This window comes from Rutidosis leptorrhynchoides, chromosome 8 (genome assembly GCF_046630445.1).
Source record: "Rutidosis leptorrhynchoides isolate AG116_Rl617_1_P2 chromosome 8, CSIRO_AGI_Rlap_v1, whole genome shotgun sequence".
NCBI lineage: Eukaryota > Viridiplantae > Streptophyta > Magnoliopsida > Asterales > Asteraceae > Rutidosis > Rutidosis leptorrhynchoides.
Window position 1 is genome coordinate 269,014,197 of NC_092340.1, and position 22,155 is coordinate 269,036,351.

Genomic DNA, 22,155 nt, shown 5'->3' on the forward strand with positions numbered 1-22,155 from the left:
CCGAATATCTCGCCATGATTATATACTATCTTAAATTCTGAACCTTATTTATCCGCTCGTTCCAACCGCCAATCATCCCGGAATAATAGAAGAAGTCAACGAACTTCGCGCTCGAGTGATCAATTTGGAGAATATGGTGCAAAATTTACCAGCTTCAACAAAATCACCGGCACCAACAGTACCATCAGTAACAGCACCAGTACCATCAACAATCCATGCCTCAACATCTTATTCTGTACCCCGAGTATAATCATCATACTATGTATCATTCTACAACAATTATCTTCGTTCTTCATGGCGATAATGTAATCTATAAAGGTTTAGTGATTATTCATTCTAGTTCCAACCGAAAACCAAATGAGATTAATATCACATTAACTCATTAAATCCATGATTACATCGGAAGAAAATATATATGTATATATATTTTCATAAAGATTGTAGTTGAAAATTCTTTTGTACAACTGTTAATGATGAGAATATTTTAACGGGTAGGTAATAGAAATATTTAGATTTCACATTAATAAGTTACACTGTACATTCCTCGAATCTGATTCAACAGTCATTTACTATCCTACTTACATCCACAGATATACGAATCCGTTCACCACAGAATAACCATCTTCATTCAATTTCATATTTGGATTTTGACTTATCAGCATCCAACAAATGGCATAATGAAGAAAACATTGGAGAAAAATAAAATTTGTTAGAAATAAACAAATTAACTATGAGAAATTTTGTTAAGAATCCACGCTAACAAAATCCTAGCTAATTGTTCCTAGCTAACTGTTAATTCCTTATTACATTTATTTATCGCAATTTATTTATCGCAATTTTAATTCTCACAATTTTATTTATCGTCATTTAATTTCTGTTATTTATTTTACGCACTTTAAATATCATCGGGACACATATACAATGTTTTGACATATCATATCGACGTCATCTATATATATTATTTGGAATAACCATAGACACTTTGTATGCGGTAATGCTCAAGTTAGCTATACAGGGTTGAGGTTGATTCTCAAATAATATATATACTTTGAGTTGTGATCGAGTCTGAGACTTGTATACAATGGGTCACGACATGTATTAATTAATTCAAATATTATATATTAAACTATATATAAATTATTAATTACTAACTGTGAACTATTAACTGTGGGCTACCAACATTGAACAATTAAAATGAATTAAAATATTGATTATAACATATGAAACTAAAAATTTCTTCAAGTTTGCCACTTGATTTCATCTTAAACCTCATTTGTATCTTGACGATTACAATCTGCGTTCAAACCTTTCATGATTCTTGAAAACACCTCAATCGAGAAAATGAACCAACCGCACTTCATCTATGGAAGGAAAGATTTATCCATATAGTTATGCACCTGAAAACACTCGGAACCTGAGTAAACGTTTAACACGTATCTGTGATAGCTCCTTTGGCATTGTTATTACTGAAAATAACATTGCAATGCTTTTTCAAATTAGCCAATTTTGTCACAGCTCCAGCAAACCAACTTCGACTCTTCAGTCGGACTAGCCTTATTATAACCTTGATATATATGATTTCCTTTTTCATCATCATTACCGGGGAACCTCTTATATCCCATAACATTAGCAGCAAACGTACCGGCAACTTCATTATCCTTGGCTTAAATCTATCCAACAAATCACTATATTTATCTATTGAAGTCTTATCATGAACTCATCGGCATCTTGTAACGATAATTATCATACCAAATACCGGGAGGCATCAATCGATGACCTCGAATTTTTTAGCGATTCTACGCCAACAATTATATATATATATATATATATATATATATATATATATATATATATATATATATATATATATATATATATAATTTCTATCTCATGGATTTACGAACTTCAATTCTGAAATTCTGAAAAGCACCCAGTCTACGAATCAATACTCGGAATGTTGAAAAAGCCGAATAAAGCAGCAAAAACTGTAAACGACCTTAACAGCCAAAGTATAATGCTGAAGAATGGTGTGTTGGAAATGCTCAATAGAAAACTTAGTACCGAAAAGCGGATTATGCGAAATTATGAAGGAGGCCGTGGACAAATCACAAAGGCTAAATCTGCCTTCAAAGAATCCAAATGATTCAGTATCTGCTGAAGTCATTAACGAATACCTTGCTTCTGACTCTAAACCTTTACGGACAAATCTTCTTCATCATCCATCGATATTAGAAATTCTAAGATATCATCGTATCTTTCATTATAAATATCCTCGATGTTTCTAAAGATATTTTCGTAACTATTCTTATCTGAAATCAAATATCTCTTCGCACTATCAGTATTACATCATAAAGGAAACTGTTTTAGTTCCTAAATTCTAAAAAATTCGAACTTAAAATATGAATGATATTGAAGTAGTGTTGGGAACTGAAGCATGAGTTAGTATAATATAATGAAACTTGATCAACGTGATTATATTACAGTAAGTCATGCTGAGTTTCTAATGAAATGTGATAATTCGCAGATCATAACGTCATCATGTGCCATGTTACACGACCCTTAAATTCTACCTAATCTCCAAACATATTGAGAACATATCTTCCTGATAGTTCTATCTTTTCTCTTAATTTCTGGTAATTCAACCAATCAAGATCTTTCTATTACGTTCCTTTCTACTTAGAACATTAGGATTATTCGGAATTTCATACCTACGAATTCTGGACCATTATTCGCTTGACTAAAGTCGGAAAGAGAAAACAAAAATATGGATCTCCAAAATATAAAGGAAACGAAGGGAGTAGATTTATAGTGAAATATCAGACAGAGCAATCAAGACAGATCATCACATTTAACCAAAAAAGATCCTAATTTCTTTAATTTTTGAAGAACCAAATCTTATTACAAAGATTTTCTCTAAATCCCTTGAACTCGAAAATCAACCCTATCTACGTCAAAAGATATGACGACACTTTATTATCTCATTTCATTCTTTTGTGATAGCTTCATCCATACGCTTCAAATAACCGAATCGTTTTATCTACATTACTCAATAATGATAAAACTCTATTTATCAACTCATATTCGTCATGAAAACATTTTTATGGTTAACCATGACCACCTCGATTAAATTTCGGGACAAAATTTCTTTAACGGGTAGGTACTGTAATGACCCGGAAATTTTTGACTAATTTTAAACCAGACTCTCAATACGATTTAATATTTTTGACACAATAAGAAAAGTCCGTTATGTTGCGTCTCAAAAATTTTGAACTGTTTTCATGTTATCATTTGACCTATGACAATTCCCGACGATTCACGAACAATTGTTTGTAAATGAATATATGTATATATAGGTATATAATTAATAATTAGAAATATTGAATAAAGTGTTATATGAATTGATGATTTGAACAAATTATAATCTACGAAATAATTAAATTATTATTAAAACATAATAAATATAATGTAATTCGAATATAAATGGTTTCTAATTCATTTAGTACACGACTGTAGTACTCGTCCATCATTCAATGGGTAAATAAGCAAATTTAATTCAAACTTATATAATTTTAAAATAAATGGTGATCCGAAAATGAGTTATATGAATCATAGGCCTATTAAAAATATATTTAGGAGCTAATTGTTAAATTTGAACACTTTTCATACTTTACCTGGAATCGGGCGCGGACAGTGATGTAATTTTTATTTAGTAGTTAATAACCAAATTTTATACCATAATGACTAAAATAAATAAATAAAAAATTAATGTAAAAATTTGGGATTTTTATTAAATATTTTTATCCGCCACTGATTAACAACAGAGTACGCAATGACACTGTGTTAAAAGTGTCAGCAGTTAAAAATAAAAATGGCAGCTGGATTGCATCTCTTGAATTCTGATTGATTAATATATTATATTTTATATTATTAATATATATATATATATTATATATTATATATACATGTGTCTGATAATAGAGGTAGAAAACCCATAAACCACTGCTACTAGTAAATGGTTTCTAATTCTGATTGTTCATCACCTATACAAACCCATCGACCACTTCATCACCACGACAACCAACCTCACAACACCACAACCGGCCACCTTCAACCTCCGGTAACCACCACTACAATCATCATCGAACAACATTAAGCTACTCATCTCTCTGCTCGATGAGACCACCATTAATAACTGAAAACACACATATCTTTATAACCTTTCCTCTATTATGGATATCACTTGTGCCTAATGTTCCAGCTACATATTACCCGATCATAAATTATGTTGGCGTTAATCTAGTGAACCACTTTAACCATCACCTATACACACTGCTACTCCTATTTTGATATTCAAAACGAAACCCAACAAGATTCCACTTACCTGATACATTACTATTATTATTGTTGTTAGTTGAAGATCACCACAAACACCGCCACCAACTTGAGCCACCACCACAACCGACAACCATGAACAACCACTCTCACTATTTACCACCATACACTAATCACCCACAGCCGCCACCCCACTATCGTCCGCAAACTACCAAGAAAACAATCACCATCGCCACCCATTTGTAGCTACTGTTGTACTGTTTCTTTTAGCCATCTTAACACCACCAAAATGATGCTGCAACACGCTGTTTTCTTTTGTTCAGCTATTCAAACAACTATGAACCACCACTGTTAACCATTCCATCTCTCTCTTAATTCCTCTCTCTCTCTCTCTCTCCACTATTTTATTTCTTCTTTCTATTGAAGTCGTGAACCCAATACAATTTTGCAACTTATGATTTCGATCCCTACTGCAATTGAGGGCTGTCCCCTTGCTGTTTCTGTCTGAAAGAGAAACAAAACCAAGCTGCCATTTTCCTGTTTCTTTTCTATTTTTACAGAACAGATAAATTATGATAAAGATGTGTGTGCTATGATAACTAAGGAAATAATAATGCTAATGGAAAAATGACGTGGTGATTTTGATGTTAAATTACTACCGCATTTTTTTCTCTGTCGAGGATTATGTAAAAAACCAAGCAGGCCAAATATATTTTTAGGCTTATTAAAATTGCTATATTGGGCTCCATATATTTAATATGTTGGGCCATAATAAGCAAAGAATGATGATGTATACCGTATGATATCATGATAACGATAGTAATGATATGATGATGAAGTCATGGTGAAGATGAGATGATAATGATTATGACGATAATGGTTATGTTAAGTTGGTGATGATGATGAACCTGTTCCGTCTCCTTTCCTGTTCGAAAATCCAATAAATCGAAACCTCACTAATCAACTTCTTGATTACTGTTACGGTTTGATTTTATTAATTGATGCTTTTGTTCTATTTTGTCTCGATCACAAAACCTTTGATTGAATTGTTGGTGCCGTTTGATACTGCCATCGAACAACCCTCTAACCCGAAACCCTTTTGTTGATTTATGATCGATACTTGGGCTGCTGTGTTTTGGTCCCATTGTAATTGAGTTTTAAGTTTAATGAAGAAGAAAGAAACAGATAGAAATACGGTTTATATATTGATTTCTAAGGGTTAAATCAGAAATGAATGGTCAGCGGACTGGTTAGACGTGTGTTAGGTGAATGGGAGGTCGCGGGTTCAAGCTCGGTTCGGGGCATTTATTTTTAGAAAAGCTTTGGAAGGTAGTTTTCAATACCAAAATTATTATTATTATTATTATTATTATTATTATTATTATTATTATTATTATTATTATTATTATTATTATTATTATTATTATTATTATCATCATCATTTTTAATATTATCATAATTATTATTATTATTATTTTCATTTTTAGTATTATCAAAAGTATCACTTAAATTATCATTTTTATTAAGATTTATATTCTTATTATTATAACTATTATTATTAAAAATTATTTTTATCATTAGTAAATGTAATAATAATTATTATTATCATTAGTATTATTATTTTTATTATCATTATCAATTTTTATTAAATGTATCTTTACTATTAAAATTTTCATTATTATTAAAACTACCATTTTTATTAAAATTATCATTATCATTATTATTATTATTATTATTATTATTATATTATAACACATAAAGATTTTGTACATAAAAATATACTTAATACATATACATAATTATATTAATATTACCTATCATTATATAGCAAACATATTAACATTTTTATTATATATATACAAAATAAATATATATAATATATAATTTAAGATATAATATATAAATAAAATATATATTGGAATTAGTACAAATTCTATATAAACTACAACACTAAATATAAATATTATATAACTAATAGGTGGAATTATTTGATTACCATTATATGTGTTAATATATATATATATATAAATGATATAGGTTCGTGAATCCGAGGCCAACCTTGCATTGTTCAGTATCGTCGTATGCATATTTTTACTACAAAATATCGTATTGTGAGTTTCATTTGCTCCCTTTTTAAATGCTTTTGCAATATATATTTTTGGGACTGAGAATACATGCGCTACATTTATAATTGTTTTACGAAATAGACACAAGTAATTGAAATTACATTCTATGGTTGGATTATCGAAATCGAATATCGCCCTTCAAGTCTGGTAACCTAAGAATTAGGAAAATGGCCCCTAATTGACTCGAATCCTAAAGATAGATCTATTGGGCCTAACAACCCCCATTCATGTCTATAGATGGCTTTAGTACTTCGAGATTATTATTATACAGATGTCGATGTCTGTGGGGATATTCTATGCATTATGGTTAATGTCGGTTACCAGGTGTTCAATCCATATGAATGATTTTTATGCACGTGGCTATATGCATGCATGATGTTTATGAGAAATTGAAATATGAAATCTTGTGGTCTATTAAAATTATGGAAATGATTGATTATGATAAACTAATGAACTCACCAACCTTTTGGTTGACACTTGAAAGCATGTTTATTCTCAGGTATGAAAGAAATCTTCCGCTATGCATTTGCTCATTTTAGAGATATTACTTGGAGTCATTCATGACATATTTCAAAAGACGTTGCATTCAAGTCGTTGAGTTCAACAAGATTATTATTAAGTTATTAATAGTTTGGATATATTATGAAATGGTATGCATGCCTGTTAACTTTCGATGTAATGAAAGTTTGTCTTTTAAAAATGAATACAATGTTTGTAAAATATATCATTTAGAGGTCAAATACCTCGCAATGAAATCAATTATTATGTAACGTTTATAATCGATATTAACGTGGCATTTCACATACAACTTAAAATGGTATAAACAGAGCAAACGAATGTCTCAAGTAACAAAAAGTAATCAACTTACCCTCCACTGGGTTCATAGGGTCTGGATCCTTTTTGAGTGTGTTGAAACCTTTTAAACCCCTAAGAGAAGCCTGCATTACGATAAAAACTACATCTTTAGGCATTTACAATCAAATGTGATATTAGTAGCAATATCCAGTCTTACATCGGACAACAACTCGCATAGCTTCTCTAATGGCCTACCTGAACGCCATACTTCGAATTCTCAAATAGATGTGGAGTTGCAATCACAATATAGTGGCTTTCCCAGTAAAAAATAGGCTTTCCCATTTGAAGAGTTGTGCTCCATACACGCATTATGTCAAATATAGTGGCTTTCATTTAGGTCCGTACATATTTAATTGTTGAATCGAAATCCTCCTTCTACATTCTGATAAAAAAATTCCTATTGTAAAACATACCAGAATTCAACACATTTACAATTAGCTAAGGGTTTGCTAGATGATTTTTAGTTCAGTCCTTCGATTATTGCATATTCAAAGGACATCTATATAATTCGATAAAAAAACAAAACAATAAAGAAAGTAGAGAACAGTAGTAAATGGCTAATTGTTGATAAAATCAAGACGTGTAGCTATGACTAATTACCATATATACTAGGGAATTGATTCGTACACCACCTCAAATTTGCCATACACCACCAGATAAATTATTTGGACATTTATACCCTTCATTTGGTGGTGTATGACAAATTTGATAGTGTAAAAGAAAGGGTAAAAATGTCTAAATAATTAATTTGGTGGTGTATGGCAAATTTGAAGTGGTGTACGGATCAACCCCTTATATACTAACCAACACCCATATATACTAACCAACACCCAAATTTTGGTCGTTTGATCCCAACCCCCACCCAATTTTCCCCAAAAACGACAACAAGGAAAAAAGGGGAAAAAAAATACAAAACACCCCCCTAAAAAATGTAAAAAGTTACATCCCAACCCTCAAACCAGGGGTATCAAGTGTAAAATTAATATTTTAATAAAAAAACTTAATTAAACTTCACCCATATTTTTAACGGGACATACCTTTCCGCTCGACTCGCGTTAAAATTTTTCGAACCAACCGTTCAACTCAAAAAAATCTAACGAACACAACGGGACTAACTATACGCGAAACGGACACTTCTAAAAAAACGCTAAATACCTCGGATTCTATTCAATACTCAACGGGACATATCTTCCCGCTCGGCTCGCGTTAATTTTTTTCGAACCCACCGTTCAACTCAAAAAAATCTAACGAACACAACGAGACTAACTATACGCGACACGGACACTTCCAAAAAAAAAAAAACGCTAATTACGTGTATTTAGATCAGTGTTCCATAACCTATAATAAACTCCCCAAACTAACTACATCATATCGATAATTCTGTTTCCCTTTTTTTTTTTACACGATCTTCATGCCGTTAAAAAGGCCATTAGGTACATTAGATACTAACTACATGTATTTAAAAACACCCGTAGTAAAACGTTTTTACTTCTGTAAATACATAACGCTCCATTAACTATGAATATACAACCCGAAAGGTCCCGCGGCATCGCGCGGGCCCATTTTACTAGTTGCTAACATGGCTTGCCAACCTACTCATCAAAAACTTCATACACAAATCCAAGCTGATTTAGGGCTTAAAAAAATTGATCTCATATGCCAAATTTAATTCCACAATTTTAAAACGGCTGACATGAATAATAATTGAAATGGAATCTAATGAGACATTAATAATATACAACATATTACTAAACATCAAAATGCAATTTAATGAGGGCAATTTATGAAAGGACCTGTTCATATCGATTATAAATGATTCACAATAGTTGATTACCTTGCGAGGTTCTGACCTCTATATGATACATTTTACAAACATTACATTCTTTTTAAAAGACAAACTTTCATTTCAACGAAAGTTTACAAATGTGCATACCAATGATATAATCATATTTCCCAAATTTGACTAATCTGTCATTCATCTATCATCAATCTTTTTGAACTCAAATGATTTGAATGCAATGTCTTTTGAATATGCCATGTATGACTCTAAGTAATATCTTTAAATTGAGCAAATGAACAGCGGAAGATTTTTTTAATATCTGAGAATAAACATGCTTAAAAGTGTTAACCAAAAGGTTGGTGAGTTCATTAGTTTATCATAAACATTCATTTCCATCTTTTTAATAGACCATAAGATTTCAAATATAAGTAATCATACACTCGCAAGTGTAAAAATCATTCTATCGAAATTCAACACCTGGTAACCGACATTAACAAAATGCATCTAGAATATCCCCCGCATAACAAGTGCTTTGCACTCAGTATGCTCACAACATACAAACAGGCCATCCCTTTTAGAAATGATGGTTGTATACACCTTACAACAGGTCATAGCTTTTAAAGATGGCGGTTGTATACTAAAAGTCGAAGTACTAAAGCAGTTCAAATTCTCTGACTGGGGCTTGTCAAGGCCCATAGATCTATATTTAGGATTCACGTCAATTAGTGGCAATTATAATAAACAATAATTCTTAGGTTACCAGCAAAAAGGGGTGATATCCGGTGTACTCATATCTTGGTGGCAATTATAATAAACACCCATTCAATCGTAGAATGTTTTTATGTACTTGTGTCTATTTCGTCAAACATTTATAAAAATAGCGCTTGTATTCTCAGTACCAAAATATATATTGCAAAAGCATTTAAAATGGAGCAAATGAAACTCACAATACTGTAATTCGTAGCAATTATGCAAATGACGGTACTGATCAAGTGCAGGGTTGGTCTCAGATTCACGAACCTATATTAAGTATATATATTTATATGTTGGTCAATATCTGTCTAACATTTTAGGTCAAGTCGTAGTGTATCACAATCTTAATGCTTGAGACCGATATGCAAAAGTCAACAAGAGTCGACTTGACCTAAAATGACTTCTGAAATCTATACATATATATTATGAAACTCAAATATAGTTGTTTTATATATTTAAATATATTTATCAAATTTTATTATAGTAAATAATACAAGTCATATATTAATAAATAAAAATTTATATTAAAATTTATATAAGATAAAAATATACTTTTATATATCTCAGGTAATAAAATTTATAAAATTCATTTAATATCATAAAAATATAGTGGTATGTATTATTAAGGTAATTATATTACGTGTGGTAATAATATCTTTATATTACATATTTATTTGATAAAATAATATTGATAATAATAATAATGAGTAAAAGTTGTATTATTTTGTAACAATAATAATAATTTTTATTCTACTAATAATAATAATAACAATATTTATATTTACTAATGATGATATTAATTATAATAAAATGATAATTCTAATCATAATAATTTTAATAATAACAATACTTTTTAATATTAATTGTAATAATAATAATATTTTAAAAAGAATAATTCTATTCAAAATGATAATTTTTAATAATAATAATACTAAAATGATAATAATAATGATATTTTATAATAACAATGATATTTCTATTAAAAATGATAATTTTAATAAATATAATAGTTTTAATAATATAAAAATGATAAAAATAATGAAAACGATATTTTTATCTAAATCATTATCTTACAATATTTTAATTTCATCATGATACTTATACTCATTATTTTCTAATCGATTTGTTTAATAGCTTTTAGTCTTCTATTGTATCGTATTCATAAAAATGATAATAATAGTAATCCTAATAATTAGATGGTACTAATATTAGCTTTAATGATAATGATACTAATGATAATAATTATAATAATACTAATGATAATACTAATAATTATTATAATGATAATAATAATAATAATCATAATAATAATATTCATAATAATAATATTAATAATAACCTTAGTGATAATAACGATAGTATTAATAATAACAATAACAATTTTAATGATAATACTTATATTGATAACGATAATGATAATAATAATAATAATAATTAGATAATAATAATAATAACAATAATAATAACGACGATAGTAATAATAATAATAATAATAATAATAATAATAATAATAATAATAATAATAATAATAATAATAATAATAATAATAATAATAATAATATAATAATAATAATAATAACAGAATTAATAATAAATCAGTTGACCATATCTTTTAATCCGTTCATCGAAACCACACGATTTCTAAATGAAAAGTTATTAATTTTTCGCCAGCTTTCCAACGACATGCATATCATATACCTTATCTCAGTAGCATATGTATTAAATTTGTGATTTATCATAAACTATATAATGACGAAATTAAACATACAAGCATGCATAATCATGTATACTCGAACACTGGTCAGGGATACACTATTAATATATAAAAGATGAGATATGAATGCTCACTTATCAATATTGAGATTCAATATTGCAGGAAAGTACGTAGACACAACGGAGATGATAAACACTAGGTTGACCTCATGAACAATACCCATGAACCATACCCATAACCTCCATAGCTATAACCCATAATTTCCTTAGCTCTATCCCGCTCGAAAAACCCGTTTTGAAATAACTCGCTCAAAACCTCGTCGTAGAATTTTATGTATAACACTACTAATAATAATACTCCTAACTATAAAATTAATAATATTATTAATTTTAATAATAATAATAATAATAATAATAATAATAATAATAATAATAATAATAATATATATATATATATAGAGAGTAGAGATCGAGAGATATTGAATGTACAAAACTGAATCCGAATTCGTTAGTTTTATAGAGAACTTGGCACACCTACCCCCCTCATGCGATCGAATGAGGAGTGTGAAGGGCACTCATGCGATCGCATGAGGCCTAATTCCATAGCATGTTTTGTTCTACTATGCTTGCAGACACATTTTTAAAATATAATTATATATAAATAATTATTTAATTCATATAATTAATTATATATTATATTATATTATATTCATGTGCATAGTTAACTTGTAATTTTAGTTCCGATGACTCGTACATTGACGCTCGACTTATGTCCTGGTTCCCATTTTTAAACGTCCTTTTGTACGCTGAGAAAACTTATACTTTCCATTTCGCGACGTGTACCTTTGTCAATAATTAGACTTATTCACCAATAAGTTATATTATAAGAAATTTAACTTATACTTTTGAGTGTTTTGGTCATTTGCTTCTTAAAACTAATGTCTCATTATATATATATATATATATATATATATATATATATATATATATATATATATATATATATATATTATTTTAACTCAAAACGTTTTGTAACTAAATTAATATCAAATTTTATTACATTGTAAAAAATATATATATTTTCATTTCGAAATATAAATTTGAAATAATTATTTAACAATATAATATATATTTTTTCAAAACTAATTATATTTAAGAACCATTTTGTTAAAAGTTTAAAATAATGAAAATCGTTATATCATAACATGTTTTAGAAAATAAAAATATATATACTCATAATAAGTTTCAAGTTTTTAAATTACCGTTTGATGATGAAGCGTGGGATAAAGTCCAATGGTTAAACGTATGAAATCATCTTAATGTAAAACGTCTATTTACATAACTTGTCACTAACCATTTTCTAAGCTATCTATATTCCCAAAATTTCACTTTCACCTTAAATAATATGAAAGTTAACTAGTTAACGCATATATAGGAAATCGAACAGGAAACTCCACTAACCCTTGTCTAGTTCCCGTTAATTGACACTTTTGTTCTTTCTTGTAAATCACTATACCAATTATTCCGGATACCGTTAAAAGGGAAAGATTTCTTAAATCATAGTGGACCTCTCGACGGAGACTTATCATAATAACATGATACATCTAATAATTCAATCATTTGATATTATCTTTTAATTCCGTCGATAAATATGCTAAATATTTATTGAAACAATTACGTTCATGTAAAGTATTATACATCGAATACTTTGTTAATGTTTTCAAGTTATAACACACACACACACACACATATATATATATATATATATATATATATATATATATATATATATATATATATATATATATATATATATATATATATACATACATACATATATAATCATATCCATTTATATAATGGTTCGTGAATCGTCGGAATTTGGTCGAGGTTAAATGAATGTATGAACATAGTTTAAAATTTTTGAGATTCAACTTAACAAACTTTGCTTATCGTGTTGGAATAATTTAAAGATAGAGTTTAAATTTGGTCGGAAATTTTTGGGTTGTCACAGTACCTACCCGTTAAAGAAACTTCGTCCTAAAATTTGATCGAGGTCATCATGGCTAACAATAATAATGTTATTATGACGAATATAAGTTGATACATAAAGTTTTATCATAATTAAGAAATATGGATAAAATAATTCGATTACTCAAAGCGTATGTGCGAAGCGTATATGCGAAGCGTATGTGCGAAGCTATCATAAAAGAGTGAGATGAGAAAGTTAAAGATTCGTCTTAACTTTTGACGTCATCACAGGTTATCTCCGGATTAAAATCTTTGTAATCTATATAAGATTTGATTCTTCGACGATTAAGGAAATTATGATCCTCTTCAATTTAATGTGATGATCTGTCTTGATTTCTCTGTCTGATATTTTACTATAAATCTACCCCCTTCGTTTCCTTATTTTCACATCTCCCATCTTCTATACTTTCTTATTTAATTCATATTTCCAAAACATTCGTCCATATGCGTGATCCAGTTCTGATCCTTGATATGTTTTTAACTATCGCAACCATCATCCTCCTTGTCCAACTTCCACTAGAGGAATCTGTTTAATTCTATTTCACTCTCGGGGTGATGATTTTTATAATCCTTCCTTGCATCTGTCTTTCCATAATTATTGACATTCACGGTTAATGATCTCTCTTATTTGCTGCGATTTATACTCCTATATATATTCCGAAGCTCTATGCTTTTGTTTTCTCTTTTCGACTTTAAGCAAAGCAAGTAATGATCCAGAATTCGTAGGTATGGAGTTTCGAATGAAAATAATTAATGTTCTAAGAGAGAAATTGTAATAACACGATCTTGATTAGTTAAATTACCAGAAGTTACGGGAAAAGATAGAACTATCAAGAAAATATGTTCTTGATATGTTTAGAAATCAGGCAGAATGTAAGAGTCGTGTAACATGGCACATGATGACGGTAGGGTCTATGAATCATCATGTTCCATTAGAAACTCAGCATGACTTACTGTAATATAATCACGTTGATCAAGTGTCATTATATTATACTAACTCATGCTTCAGTTCCCAACACTGCTTCAAAAACATTTATAATTTAAATTTCGAATTTTTCAGAGATTTAGAAACTAAAACAGTTTCTTTTATGACGTAACGTAGATAGCGTGAAGAGATAAATAATTTTGGACAAGAATAGTTATGAAGATATCTTCAGAAATATCGAGGATATTTATAGTGAAAGATACGATGATATCTTAGAATTTCTGATATCAAATGATGATGAAGAAGATTTGCAAGGTATTCGTTAATGACTTCAGCAGATACTGAATCATTTGGATTCTTTGAAGACGGGTTTAGTCTTTGTGATTTGTCCACAGCCTCCTTCATGGTTTGCTCAATCCGTTTTTCAGTACCAAATTTTCGTTTGAGCTTTTCCAACCTACTATTCTTTATCATCAAACTTTTGACTGTTAATGCTGTCTACTGTCCTTGCTGCTTCATCAGCTTTTTCACAACTTCATAATACTGACTCGTAGGCTGGAGTGCTATTCAAAATTTTAGAATTATAATTCCAGGAGATAACGTTTTATGTATATATATATATATATATATATATATATATATATATATATATATATATATATATATAACTGTTATCGTAGAAACGCTATGATATTCGAAAATAATTATTGATACTTCCTGGTATTTGGTATAGCAACTATCGTTACAAGATGCAGATGGGTACATGATAGGGTTTTAATGAATACATATAATGATTTTTTGGAAAGATTTAAATCAAAGAGTAATGGAGTTGCTGGTAAGTTTACTGCTAATGTGGTGGGATATAAAAGGTTCCCCAGTAACAAAAGGGTAATCGTATATATCAGGTTATAATAAGGTTAATTCAAATGAAAAGTCAAAATCGGCTTATTGAAGCTGTGACAAAATTTGCTACTTTGAAAAGGGATTGCAAAATTATTTTTGGTAATAAATGCCAAAGGATATGACACATATATGTGTTAAACTGTTACTTTAGTTTTGTAACGACCCGACTTTTTCGACTTTTATTTATATTTATTTCTTTCACGAAACTGCGTATTTGTGCGTACTGAGTTAGATTATATTCTGGGATCATTAATTATGTTAATTACATTCGTTACTACCTTACAATGTGTTTTTAAGTACTAGGTTACTTAACGTGATCCTTGCTTTTGCTTTTACGACCGTTAGTGTCACTTATCGCTTTAGACAAGCTACGGACTTAGCACACGATAAACTTTTGCCATGATTGGGATATTACGGCTACGTAAATGTAATTGTTACTTATTAATGACACTTACTTAGTTTTATGGTCCCTTAATTATGCTTAAGTGTTTACTTGGGCTTACTAGTTACCTTATTGGGCTTAACACCTTAGTGGACTTCAATGGCCCAACCTACTCAACTTAAGTGGGCTAGTAATGGGCTAATTAACCCATGTAATCATAATTAAGTTCAGGTAAGTAATAAGACAAGTTACATGCATGCTTAGGAACAAAGGCTTGCAAAATGTCTTAAACCACCCAACATATCACTATCACCATGTACCACCACCATGAGCCACACCACAAAATTCCAAATGGTCCCCCCACCCCTTGTGACCGTCGGCCACCCTCCACCACCTCACCATCATTTATTTTTTTTCTTTTTCTTTATTTGATAAATACTTACACTTCATTCATTTTTTTCATTTCATTCAAACTCACACACTTCTCTCTACTTTCTCACTCTAAAAACTCTCTCAAATATTTGAAGAACTTGTAAGTTCTTAACCTCTTTTTCTTTCTTTTCTTACTTTGATTCATGTATCATCATCATCATGAACAAAGATTCAAGTTTTGTAACTTGAATCTTCATAACTTTTGTAGATTTACACTTTGCTTTAAAAAGTAACAAGAACATGATGGATTCAAGCTTCTTAGCTTTGAATCTTCATAAACTTGTTATATCTAAGTGTATAAACTTAAGATCTCTTTATTTATGCTTAAGGATCAAAACTCATGTTTATGATCTTCATGTAACTTGAAGATCCAACACTTTACTTTATGGATTTTCAAGAAAGTTTGAAATACAAGCTTACTAGCTTAATGTTTCTACAAAAGTTAAGGTAAGATCAAAGTTTGTTAGTTTATGATCTTCTTTTGTTTGTTGTAGTTTAGATTTGTGACTTGTGATTTATGAAACAAAAGATGCAAGCTTACTAGCTTGAGATCTCATAAGCGTTGTTAGAAATCCAAGCTCTCTAGCTTAGGGTTTCCTTTTTGTGTTTGATCTAAGTTGTGTAACTTATGATCTTCTACCTTGATTAAGAAAAAGCTTAATTGCTTATGTTCACTTACTTTACAAAATCTAAGTTTCATAGCTTATGGTTGTGTAAAGTTGAAAGTCTAAGTGTTATGACTTAGGGTTTTCATCAAGATCATGAGATCTAGACTTATTAGTCTAAGATCTTTAATATCTAGTTAAGATCTAAGCTCTCTAGCTTAAAGTCTTACCTACTTAGTTTGATTCAAAGTTTGTAGCTTAATAAGAACTTGTATATGTGTTGAAACTAAGAATTGATGTAACTTTGGTTCATCACCTTGCTCAAACTCTCACATGAATTGTGTTTTAATTCTTAGTTTGATGGTTGTGTGTTGATGGTAGAACCTTGGTCAAAGTGATGCAAACACATCAATGAGTTGTACATTTGAAGCTACTAGCATCAAGGATGAGAACCGTGATAAGCATCAAGCACCAAGAATCTCACCAGAGCACTATTCTTACTGTTTTCTGGATCTGATCAGGCTCCTGGGCTAATGGAAAAGATGATTTCCAGATATCCCGGTTCGAGTAGATGACTTTTCATTTAAGACTCGCCTCAATCTGAGTTACGGTTTAGGATTTATAGCCTTTTTAAAATCACTACACCTTTGTAACGTTGTGCTGAAATTTCTGACCTACTCGCACTTAAACCATCGCCACGGTCAAATGAAGACGAGTTTGGTTCTGGAAATTGGTCAGCAACTAGAGGACTCACATACGGAGCCATAGCCACTGACTACACGTCTTTTCGATTTCCGTAGAGGTCCTAGCAGCTGATCAATGTCAGCCTATTGTTTCGATCTCTACATTTGTTGAACTTACTTAGCTTTTACGATGATGAATGATGATGATGATGATACCTAAGACTTAACTTACGTACTTTTAAACCTTTAGAAACAAATTACTGACTTAGTAACTTTTTACTTAGGTTGAGGACCTTTCGGACCAACTTACTTACTTACGTATCTCGTATCGACTTTTACTGCTTAATCACTGTGAGTTATAGCATCTCTTTTTACTTTAACTATTTTGGGAACTGAGAATACATGCGTTTTTTTACGTTTTGCATACTAGGCACGAGTACTTAAACTTTATATATGTGTGTGTTATATAACGGCATAAACTTTCCCCTTAGCTCGGTAATGTTTAGTCATTGGTTTTTGAGCTGGTGAACGCGAATCTTAAATATGGATCCATAGGGTTTGACATCCCCACTCGGGCTAGTCACGCTAGCATTTAACGGGTGTTTAATACTTCGTAAACTTACGCACTCACCAAGTGTACTTTTTGAAATGCCCGTTCATATCGATTATAAACGATTCATAATAGATGATTACATCGCGAGGTACTTGACCTCTATATGATATATTTTACAAACATTGCATTCGTTTTTAAAAGATAAACTTTCATTACATCGAAAGTTGACGACACGCATACCATTTCATAATATATCCAACTATAATTGTCTTAGTAATAATTTTGATGATCTTGACAACTCGAATGCAACGTCTTTTGAAATATGTCATGAATGACTCCAAGTAATATCTCTAATATGAGCAAATGCACAGCAGAAGATTTCTTTCATACATGAGAATAAACATGCTTTCAAGTGTCAACCAAAAGGTTGGTGAGTTCATTAGTTTATCATAATCAATCATTTTTATCATTTTAATATACCACAAGATTTTCATTTCCATAAATATACGTCCCATGCATAGAGACAAAAATCATTCATATGGATTGAACATCTGGTAACCGACCTTAACAAGATGCATATAGAATATCCCCTATCATTCCGGGACTCCCTTCGGACATGATAAATTCGAAGTACTAAAGCATCCGGTACTTTGGATGGGGCTTGTTGGGCTCAATAGATCTATCTTTAGAATTCGCGTCAATTAGGGTGTCTGTTCCCTAATTCTTAGATTACCAGACTAAAAAGGGGCATATTCGATTTAATAATTCAACCATAGAATGTAGTTTCAATTACTTGTGTCTATTTTGTAAAACAGTTATAAAAGCAGCGCATGTATTCTCAGTCTCAAAAATGTATATTGCAAAAACATTTAAAAAGAGAGCAAATGAAACTCACCTAATGTATTTTGTAGTAAAAATACATAGAACGACATTGAACAAGTATAGGGTTGGCCTCGGATTCACGAACCTATATCATTTATATATATATATATATATATATATATATATATATATATATATATATATATATATATATATATATATATATATATATATATATATATATATATATATTAACACATATAATCGTAACCGAATAATTTATTTATTAATTTTTATTTTAGTAACTTATATGTTTCATTAATAACTTAATTATCTATATTTATTTTATATACTTTAGATAAATAATTAGTATTTATTACAAAAATATCACTATAGTTATGTTATATGTAATAAATATATTTTTCTTATATATTTAATATTTATTTAGTAAATTAATAATAATAATCTTAATAGTGATAATGAAAATAATAACTTTGATAATAATATGATAATGTAAATAAAATTATATAAAAATCATGTTAATAAAAATAATAATAATGATAGTAATAATTGTAATTATAATGTAAATTTTTAATATTAATGATAATAACAATAATAATAATAATAATAATAATAATAATAATAATAATAATAATAATAATAATAATAATAATAATAATAATAATAATAATGAAATAATAATAATAAAAGTATTAGTAATAACTACATCAAAGGAGTAGCCCTAAAAATGCCCAAGTCCGAGTTTGAACCCGCAACGTCTCGCTAACCCGAATCACTCCTTACGAATCACTCCTTAACCATAGATCCATTTCTGTTTTTCTGAATTATACAGACTTTAACTAAACTTAACCTCCCATATCCGTTTTCCCCTTTTTCTTCTTTTTCTAAAAAAAACATTGCCCCAGCCTGGGCTCGAACTCAAGACCTCTCGCTTAACCCCAAACAATCTTAACCATTAGTCATTAGTCTGCCTTTGCTTTTCTGATTATAATCCTATACTAAATTTACTTAAATCGTATTTCTGTTTCCCTTCTTCCTCATAATCATCATTATTCTTATTTATCTAACATGATCCTATCGTCATCATCATCAACAAAATAACCATAATCAATAATATGTACGAATCATTTGGGTCACGTACATCATTCATATAACATCCCTATATTTTAGTCTATATATTACTCGGTCCAATATGTAAGTCCAGATGATCTAGAACCGGCCCAATACTAATCTAATAGCCCAACAGAAATAAAAGGCTCGACCCAACAATACAATATATTGCAGTCCGTTAATTAATTAAGCCCAATTATAAGTTTCATGGGTTGTTTGATTTGAGAGTGTTTTCATAGGGTACATAAACAAAAGAAAAGGCGAGCAGCAACCAAGTGGCTTATCATTTCAAACAAAATTATGCAGCATACGCTGCTGTTTGATCAGGAAACAAGAACGAGAAAATAAATAAATAAATAAATAAATAAAGGGAACGGATGCAGTTGGTCTACAAGATTGTTTTGATCAGCGGTTTGTCAGAAATCAGCCATAGCAGGAGGCGGTTAAGGAGTTGTTTGGTGTAAGATGAAAACAGAATCCAAAGTCGTGGGCTGTAGCAATAGTAGCAAAACATCATCATATGTATTATCATGATCATAATCATAACATCACTCATCATAAAATTATCACTCTTAACCCGTTATCATTATCAAGACTTCTCATCACAATCATCTAACTTCCTTTACTCGCCGTGTATCATCATACTTATATTCTGTATCACCATTTTATTATCATTATCATGATCTTTGGTCCGCCATGAAAAGAATTATATCGCGAAAGAATTATGGATCAAGACAAACTCTTTTGGCCGACCACTTTTCCCATTATTTAACTTATTTGCACATCCTTTATTGTGTTTATATTCCTTATGTGTCCCACTAATGCAAATAATGGTAAGTAGGGTAGTTAGCCTTAAGAGTGTCGGCCATCATAGGGAGAAAAAAAATAAATATATATAGGCACTCACTAATCTGACGCTTTAGTTCATGGGAAATTCAATATTAATTATTAATTTTATGATTTGTTTTGCGTTAGCTTTTGTCTCGGCCAAGAAACAACAACAGATGCTTAATTAAAATAACTTGTAGGTGGGTTATGAGGATTCTCATGGTTTTCGCGAAAAGAACATCAATAGCAGCAGAAAAAAAATGATAATGGCAAAGGTTGGAACAGAAAACATCAACAAATGATGGGGTTTTAATTGAGATAGAAACAGAAAGTATCATGGCAGCGAGCAATAGTATTTATGGTGTTTACCTGCAGTGGTGGTTTCATGGTATAGGGTTTGTACAGAGAAATTAACCAGAAGAAGAAAACAGAAGGAAGAAAAGATAATAGTTATGCAGCTGCAGCAGTGATATCTGTGGTGGTTGGTTGTGGTTGTAGGTAGGTCTATGGTTGTGATCGAATAACAATGGACCCGAACAACAATGGACTGAGTACTTTGGTAGCAACAACAAAACGCTAAAGATGGTGTGGTGATCCATGGGTTGATGATAGGTGATGGTTATGAGCTAAAACATGATACATAATTGCAATAATAACAATTTAAGTTGCAGATTGGGCGATGTATTTGGTGATCGAACAAGAGAGTGGTTTAAGGTGAGATAGTAGAAGATGAAGGTGGTGTCGATGATGTGAGTGATTGAAGAAGATGGCTTACCGAGAAAGAACAAGAAGAAAATATGTATTTATCTATCTAGTGTTAGTATGCATGTATATATGAACTTATATGATATAGGGATAGATTCAGTTTGTAAGAAAACAACAAAAGTAAAGCACAGTATATTGTGTCCTTTAACTTCACGGATATAAATCTAATAAAGTAGGAAAAGGAATATATCATATAAATATATATACAAACGTGTTAGAAGATTAGCCGATTTCATTATTGATTTACTATTCTAACACGGGCAGAATTCCGTGCTCCATTTTTAATCAGCGGCGAATAAAAGTCTCCGGAAAAATCCTAAATTTTTATAGTAATCATCTTTATTTATTTCGGTCATTATGGTATAAAATTTGGTCATTAATTATTAAATAAAAATTACATTAATTATTCACTCCCAACCCCAAGTAAAATATAAAAAGTTTTAAAATTCAATAAATATTTCCTATACACATTTTTAATAAGTCTATAATTTGTAAAACTCATTTTCGGATCATCGTTTATCTTAAAATTATATACG